The sequence below is a fragment of the Halictus rubicundus genome, unplaced genomic scaffold, assembly GCF_050948215.1.
Source record: "Halictus rubicundus isolate RS-2024b unplaced genomic scaffold, iyHalRubi1_principal scaffold0118, whole genome shotgun sequence".
In the NCBI taxonomy this organism is placed as follows: Eukaryota; Metazoa; Arthropoda; class Insecta; order Hymenoptera; family Halictidae; genus Halictus; species Halictus rubicundus.
This window is the reverse complement of record NW_027488659.1, coordinates 265,201-273,000: the sequence shown is the minus strand read 5'-3', so window position 1 is coordinate 273,000 and position 7,800 is coordinate 265,201.

The window sequence follows — 7,800 nt, the reverse complement described above, 5'->3', positions numbered from 1 at the left end:
CTCTATCCTCTTCTCTATCCTATCCTATATCCTATCCTCTATACTATCCTCTATCCTATCCTATCCTCTATCCTATCATATCCTCTATCGTCTCCTGTCCTCTATCCTATCCAATCCCCTATCCTATCCGCTATCGTCTCCTATCATCTATCCTATCCAATCCCCTATCCTAACCAATCCCCTATCCTATCCTCTATCCTATCCTATCCTCTATCCTATCCTATCCTCTATCGTATCCTATCCTCTATCCTATCCAATCCTATATCCTATCCTCTATCCTATTCTATCCTCTATCCTATTCTCTATCCTATCCTATCCCCTATCGTATCCTATCCTCTATCCTATCCAATCCTATATCCTATCCTCTATTCTAGCCAATCCTATATCCTATCCTCTATCCTATCCTCTATCCTATCCTCTATCCTATCCTACCCTCTATCGTGTCATGTCCTCCATCCTATCCAATCTCCTATCCTATCCTTTATCCTATCCGCTCCGATCCTCTATCCTATCCTATCCTCTATCCTATTCTCTATCCTATCCTATCCCCTATCGTATCCTATCCTCTATCCCATCTTATCCTCTATCCTATCCTATACTCTATCCTATCCTATCATCTATCCTATCCTATCCTCTATCGTCTCCTGTCCTCTATCCTATCCAATCCCCTATCCTATCCTCTATCGTCTCCTATCCTCTATCCTATCCATCAGCTATCCTAACCAATCCTCTATCCTATCCTCTATCCTATCCTATCCTATCCGATCCTCTATCCTATCCTATCGTCTATAATATCGTATCCTCTATCATATCCTATACTCTTTCCTATAATATCCTCTATCCTATCCTCTATCCTGTTCTCTATCCTATCCTATATCCTATCCTCTATACTATCCTCTATCCTAACCTATCCTCTATCGTATCCTATCCTCTATCCTATCCAATCCTATACCCTATCCTCTATCCTATCCTATCCTCTATCCTATACAATCCTATATCCTATCCTCTATCCTATTCTCCATCCTATCCTATCCTCTATCGTATCCTATCCTCTATCCTATCCTATCCTCTATAACATCGTATCCTCTATCCTATCGTATCCTCTATCCTATCATATCCTCCATCCAATCCTATTCTCTATCCTATATTCTATCCCATCCTATCCTCTATCTTACCCTATCCCCTATCCCCTCCAATCCTCTATCCTATCCTCTATCCCGTCCTATCCTGAATCCCATCCTATCCTCTATCCTATCATATCCTGTATTATATCCTATCCTCTATCGTATCCTAGCCTCTAACCTATCCTATCCTACCTATCCTCAATCCTATGCTATCCTCTATCCTATCCAATCGTCTATCCTATCGTCTATCCCGTCCTATCCTCAATCCTATCCTATCCTCTATCCTATCATATGCTGTATTATATCCTATCCACTATCCTATCCTCTATCCTATCCAATCCCCTATCCTCTATCCTATCCTATCACCTATCCTATCCTATTCTCCATCCTATCCTATACTCTATGCTATCATATCAATCTATCGTCTCCTATCATCTATCCTATCCAATCCCCTAGCCTATCCTCTATCCTATCCTATTCTCTATCCTCTCCTCTATCCCGTCCTATCCTCAATCCTATCCTATCCTCTAACCCATAATATCCTGTATTATATCCTATCCTCTATCCTATCCAATCCTATTTCCTATCCTCTATCCTATCCTATTCTCTATCCCATCCTATCCTCTATCCTATCCTATCCTCTATCCTATCCTATCCTATATCCTATCCTATCCTCTATTCTATCCAATCCCCTATCCTATCCTCTATCCAATCCTATCCTCTATCCTATCCTATCCTCTATAATTTCGTATCCTCTATCCTATCCTATCCTCTATCCTATAGAATCCACTATCCCATCCTCTACCGTATTGTATCCTCTATAATATCGTATCCTCTACCATATTCTATCCTATAATATCCTCAAACCTATCCTATCCTCTATCCGATTATATCCTCTATCCTATCCTATCCTCTATCCTATCCTATCCTCTAGACTATCCTATCCTCTATAATATCGTATCTTCTATCCTATCCTATCCTCTCTCCTATAATATCATCTATCCAATCCTATTCTCTATCCTATCCTATCCTATCCTCTATCCTATCCTATCCTCTATCCTATCCTATCCTCTATCCTATCCTATACTCTATCCTATCCTATCCTCTATCCTATAATATCATCTATCCTATCCTATCCTCTATCCTATCCTATTCTCTATCCTATCCTATCCTCTATAATATCGTATCTTCTATCCTATCCTATCCTCTCTCCTATAATATCATCTATCCTATCCTATACTCTATCCTATCCTATCTTCTATAATATCGTATCTTCTATGCTATCCTATCCTCTCTCCTATAATATCATCTATCCTATCCTATTCTCTATCCTATCCTATCCTATCATCTATCCTATCCTATCCTCTATCCTATCCTATCCTCTATCCTATCCTATACTCCATCCTATCCTATCCGCTATCCTATACTATCCTCTATCCTATCCTATCCTCTATCCTATCCTTTCCTCTATCCTATCGTATCCTCTATCCTATCCTATCCTCTATCCTATCCTATCCTCTATCCGATCATATCCTCTATCCTATCCTCTATCCTATCCTATCCCACCCTATATCCTATCCTATCATCTATCCTATTTTATCCTCTATCCTATCCTATCCTCTATCCTATTCTATCCTCTATCCTATCCTATCCTCTATCCTATCCTATTCTCTATCCGATCCTATCGTCTATCCTATCCTATCCTCTATCCTATCCAATCGTCTAACCTATCCTCTATCCTATCCTATCCCATCCAATATCCTATCCTATCCTCTATCCTATCCTATACTCAATCCTATCCTATCATCTATAATATCGTATCCTCTATCCTATCCTATCCTCTATCCTATCCTATCCTCTATCCTATCCTATCCTATCCTATCCTCTATCCTATCCTATCCTCTATCCTATCCTATCCTCTATCCTATCCTATCCTCTTTCCTATATTATCCTCTATCCTATCCTATCCTCTATCCTATCCTATCCTCTATCCTATCCAATGCCCTATCCTATTCTCTATCCGATCCTATCGTCTATCCTATCCTATCCTCTATAATATCGTATCCTCTATCCTATCCTATCCTCTATCCTATCCAATCGTCTATCCTATCCTCTATCCTATCCTATTCCATCCAATATCCTATCCTATCCTCTATCCTATCCTATACTCTATCCTATCCTATCGTCTATAATATCGTATCCTCTATCCTATCCAATCCCCTATCCTATCCTCTATCCTATCCTATCCCATCCTATATCCTATCCTATCCTCTATCCTATCCTATCCTCTATCCTACCCGATCCTCTATCCTATCCTATCCTCTATCCTATCCCATGTTCTATCCTAGCCTATCCTGAATACTATCCTGACCTCTATCATATCCTATCATCCATCCTTTCCTGTATCGTCTATCCTATACTATCCTCCATCCTATGCTATCATATCCTCTATACTACGGTACCCTCCATCTTCTATCGTATCATCTATCCTATCCTCCATCCTATCCTATCCTCTATCCAATCGTATCCTCAATCCTATCCTATCCTCTATCCAATCGTATCCTCAATCCTATTCTATCCTCTATCCGATCCTATCCTCTATCCTATCCTATCCTCTATCCTATCCTATCCTCTATCCTATCCTATCCTGTATCCTATCCTCTCCTATCCTCTATCCTATCCTATCCTCTATCATATCCCATCATCCATCCTATCCTCTATCGTCTATCCTATCCTATCCTCTATCCCATCTTATCATCTATCCTATCCTATCCTCTATCCCATCTTATTCTCTATCCTATCCTATCCTCCATCCTCTATCCTATACTCTATCCTATCCTATCCTCAATCCTATCGTATTCAATGTAATATCCTATCCTCTATCCTATCCTATCCTCCATCCTACCCTATCCTCTATCATATCGTATCCTCTATCCTATCCTATCCTCTATCCTATCCTATCCTGCATCCTCTATCCTATACTCTATCCGATCCTCTGTCCTATCCTATCCTCTATCCTATCCAATCCTATATCCAATCCTCTATCCTATCCACTATCCTATCCTATCCTCAATCCTATAATATCATCTTCCCTATTCCATTCTCTATCCTATCCTCTCCTATCCCCTATCGTATCCTATCCTCTGTCCTATCCAATCCTGTATCCTATCCTCTATCCTATCCTATCCTCTATCCTATCCTATCCTCTATCCTATCCTATCCTCTATCCTATCCTATCCTCTATCCTATCCTATCCTCTATCCTATCCTATCCTCTATCCTATCCTATCCTCTATCCTATCCTATCCTCTATCCTATCCTATCCTCTATCCTATCCTATCCTCTATCCTATCCTATCCTCTATCCTATCCTCTATCCTATCCTATCCTCTATCCTATCCTATCCTCTATCCTATCCTATCCTCTATCCTATCCAATCCTATATCCTATCCTCTATCCTATCCTATCCTCTATCCTGTCCTCTATCCTATCCTCTATCCTATCCTATCCTCTATCCTATCCTATCCTCTATCGTCTCCTGTCCTCTATCCTATCCAATCCCCTATCCTATCCTTTATCCTATCCGATCCGATCCTCTATCCTATCCTATCCTCTATCCTATCCTATCCTCTATCCTATCCTATCCTCTATCCTATCCAATCCTCTACCCTATCCAATCCTCTATCCTATCCACTATCCTATCCTATCCTCAATCCTATAATATCATCTTTCCTATTCTATTCTCTATCCTATCCTATCCTCCACCCTATCCTATCTTCAATCCTATCCTATACTCCATCCTATAATATCCTCTATCGTATCCTATCCTCCATCCTATCCAATCCTATATCATATCCTCTATCCTATCCTCTATCCTATCCTATCCGCTAACCCTATCCTATACTCTATCCTATAATATCCCTTATAATATCCTATCCTCTATCCTATCCAATCCTCTACCCTATCCAATCCTCTATCCTATCCACTATCCTATCCTATCCTCAATCCTATAATATCATCTTTCCTATTCTATTCTCTATCCTATCCTATCCTCCACCCTATCCTATCTTCAATCCTATCCTATACTCCATCCTATAATATCCTCTATCGTATCCTATCCTCTATCCTATCCAATCCTATATCCTATCCTCTATTCTATCCAATCCTCTATCCTATCCTATCCTCAATCCTATAATATCATCTTCCCTATTCTATTCTCTATCCTATGCTCTCCTATCCCCTATCGTATCCTATCCTCTATCCTATCCAATCCTATATCCTATCCTCTATCCTATCCTATCAACTATCCTATCCTATCCTCTATCCTATCCTATCCTCTATCCTATCCTATCCTCTATCCTATCCAATCCTATATCCTATCCTCTATCCTATCCTATCCTCTATCCTATCCTCTATCCTATCCTCTATCCTATCCTCTATCCTATCCTATCCTCTATCCTATCCTATCCTCTATCCTATCCTATCCTCTATCGTCTCCTGTCCTCTATCCTATCCAATCCCCTATCCTATCCTCTATCGTCTCCTATCCTCTATCCTATCCTATCCCCTATAATATCGTATCCTCTATCCTATCCTATGCTCTATCCTATATTATCCTTCTCTCCTATCCTATCCTCTATCCTATCCTATCCTCTATCCTATCCTATCCTCTAACTTATCCTATCCTCTATCGTCTCCTGTCCTCTATCCTATCCAATCCCCTATCCTATCCTATATCCGATCCTATCCTCTATCCTATCCTATACTATCCTCTATCCTATCCTCTTTCCTATCCTATCCTCTATCCTATCCTATCCTCTATCCTATCCTATCCTCTATCCTATCCTATCCTCTTTCCTATCCTATCCACAATCCTATCCTATCCACTATCCTATCCTATCCTCTATCCTATCCTATCCTCTATCCTACCCTATCCTCTATAATATCGTATCCTCTATCATATCATATCCTCTTTCCTATAATATCATCTATCCTATACAATCGCCTATCCTATCCGGTATCCTATCCTATTCTCTATGCTATCCTCTATCCTATCCTATCCTTTATCCTATCCTATCCTCTATCCAATCCATTCCTCAATCCTATCGTATCCAATATCCTATCCTATCCTCTATCCTATCCTATCCTCTATCCTTTCCTATCCTCTATCCTAACCTATCCTCTATCCTATCCTATCCTGTATCCCATCCTATCCTCTATCCTATCCTATCCTCTTTCCTACCCTATCCTCTATCCTATCCTATCCTCTATCCTATCCTATCCTATCCTCTATCCTATCCTATCCTATCCTCTATCCTATCCTATCCTATCCTCTATCCTATCCTATCCTCTATCCTATCCTATCCTCTATCCTATCCTATCCTCTATCCTATCCTATCCTCTATCCTATCCTATCCTCTATCCTATCCTATCCTCTATCCTATCCTATCCTCTATCCTATCCTATCCTCTATCTTATCCTATCCTCTATCGTATCCTATCATGTATGCGATCCAATCGCCTATCCTATCCTATCCTCTATCCTATCCTATCCTCTATCCTATCCTATCCTATCCTCTATCCTATCCTATCCTATCCTCTATCCTATCCTATCCTCTATCCTATCCTATCCTCTATCCTATCCTATCCTCTATCCTATCCTATCCTCTACCGTCTCCCATCCTGTATCCGATCCAATCCCCTATCCTATCCTCTATCCTATCCTCTATCCTATCGTATCCTCTATCCTATCCAATTCTCTATCCTATCCTCTATCCTATCCTATCCTCTAACTTATCTTATCCTCTATCCTATCTTATCCTCTATCCTATACTATACTCTATTCTATCCTATCCTCTATCCTATCCTATCCTCTATCCTATCCTATCCTCTATCCTATCCTATCCTCTATCCCATCCTATCCTCTATCCTATCCTATCCTCTATCCTATCCTATGCTCTATCCTATATTATCCTTCTCTCCTATCCTATCCTCTATCCTATCCTATCCTCTATCCTATCCTATCCTCTAACTTATCCTATCCTCTATCGTCTCCTGTCCTCTATCCTATCCAATCCCCTATCCTATCCTATATCCGATCCTATCCTCTATCCTATCCTATACTATCCTCTATCCTATCCTCTTTCCTATCCTATCCTCTATCCTATCCTATCCTCTATCCTATCCTATCCTCTATCCTATCCTATCCTCTTTCCTATCCTATCCACAATCCTATCCTATCCACTATCCTATCCTATCCTCTATCCTATCCTATCCTCTATCCTACCCTATCCTCTATAATATCGTATCCTCTATCATATCATATCCTCTTTCCTATAATATCATCTATCCTATACAATCGCCTATCCTATCCGGTATCCTATCCTATTCTCTATGCTATCCTCTATCCTATCCTATCCTTTATCCTATCCTATCCTCTATCCAATCCATTCCTCAATCCTATCGTATCCAATATCCTATCCTATCCTCTATCCTATCCTATCCTCTATCCTTTCCTATCCTCTATCCTAACCTATCCTCTATCCTATCCTATCCTGTATCCCATCCTATCCTCTATCCTATCCTATCCTCTTTCCTACCCTATCCTCTATCCTATCCTATCCTCTATCCTATCCTATCCTATCCTCTATCCTATCCTATCCTATCCTCTATCCTATCC